The sequence below is a fragment of the Rutilus rutilus genome, assembly GCF_951802725.1.
Source record: "Rutilus rutilus genome assembly, chromosome: 10".
Classification (NCBI taxonomy): Eukaryota; Metazoa; Chordata; class Actinopteri; order Cypriniformes; family Leuciscidae; genus Rutilus; species Rutilus rutilus.
The window spans coordinates 27,795,334-27,797,273 of record NC_140215.1 but is presented as its reverse complement, the minus strand read 5'-3'; positions in this window follow the sequence as shown (position 1 = coordinate 27,797,273).

The following is a 1,940-nucleotide window of genomic DNA, read 5'->3' as shown; positions in this document are numbered from 1 at the left end:
TCTGAAAGTCGAGAGGGAAGGGAAATAGAACAGAAAACAACCAATCACAGGCGGGGCAAACGCATTTTTTTTTTTTATAAAGAAAATTATGCAACTACTACTACAGTAGGCTAGGTACAATGTTTGTAAGGCAGCGCTGTATTGATATTCCATTCACCTTTACTGTACTTTATTTGTTTACCTGATAGGGACAATACACATTAATGAACATTTATAGTATAAAAGATACAAAATATAAACAAGCTAGATTATAGAAACATTGCTAATTTACACCTCTCAGTATTAAACTTATGCCAGTATTAAACTGTAACCAATTAAAATATGAACTACAAAGGCTATAATATTCATTTTGTTGATTATTTTAATTTTAGTTCTACAAGCAACATAATTAAACGGAGCAATTGCAATAGGGTCCTCGCACCACCCTAACCCTTAAACCTAACCCTAATGACACGGTCATGCCAGCTAAAAGGGAACGTTCTCAGAACTTTGGCTAACATTCAAGTAAGGTCATTAACCGTAATAGAATGTTCGTTCAAAAGTTCAAAGTTCTCTGCTCTTTCATAGCTTTCTCAACATTAGCTCAACAACATTAATTAGGCTATACATTGTTCATATAACATTTTAGTTGGACTTTTATTTATTTTTAAAAAATATATATTTTTTCCGATAGTTTCGAGAACAAGCTCAACTGAACCTGCTTGATGCGTTAGAACAAACCTCTTGCGGAAGCACAAACATGTAACACGAGAATGAACCTCATTGGTTCTTGCTGAAGCTCAAACGTGCTGCGTAATACGAGAATGAACCTCATTGGTTCTTGCGGAAACTCAAACGTGTTGCGTAACACGAGAATGAACCTCATTGGTTCTTGCAGAAGCTGAAACATGCTGCATAACGAGAATGAACCCCTTTTTTTCTGGGAAGCTCAAATGAGCTGCGTAACACAAGAATGAACCTCATTGGTTCTTGTAGAAGCTAACGTGTTGCGTAACACGAGAATGAACCTCATTGGTTCTTGCTGAAGCTCAAACGTGTTGTGTGACACAAGAATGAACCTCATTGGTTCTTGCTGAAGCTCAAACGTGCTGAGTAACACGAGAATGAACCCCTTTTTTTCTGGGAAGCTCAAACGTGCTGCGTAACACGAGAATGAACCTCATTGGTACTTGCGGAAACTCAAACGTGTTGTGTAACACGTCATTGGTTCTCTTACGTCAAGCGAACATTCTTGAGCTTCCGTTTACCACAACTGATGTATGTGTGAGTTTATGAATGTTTATATGTGAATAAAAATTCAATCTGTTCATCAATATAAAGCGATCTTAATTGTCTTTTCAGAAAATTTGAACTAAACCACTCGATTCATATGGATTTAACTTTTTGAAGCGTCAAAGAGGTAGTTCAAAATATATGCAGCTACGCAGCTGTCAATGGAGGGACAGAAAGCTTGTCAGATTTTATTCAAAATATCTTCATTTGTGTTCCGAAGATGAACAAAAGTCTTACAGGTTTGGAATGACATGAGACAGAGTAATTAATGATAGGTTTTTGAACATAAAAAAAAAACAAAAACAAAAAAACCCAGAACATTCAGAAATACAATTTTCATAACCAAAGGGGAACATATTATTGTTAGCTGGGATACTGTGGCTCAAAAGTGAATTATGAAACTGCTGCGTGTTTTAAAATATAGCCAAATTACTGTGGTCGCATTAAGGTGTGGTCATACTAGTAGATTAGAAATTGTGATGGCAAAAAAAAAACCAAGCAATCCCTTGTCAATAGCATAGCAATATACAGCATAATCAGAATTTTTGTACAGCTCAACAGAAGTCCCTTTAAAATCAAATAGCTTTCTGTTGGTCAGCTCGGCATGTCTAATCCTAAACAGCTTTGGGATTCTATGAAATCTATAACTAATATGCAGTCCTCAAGGA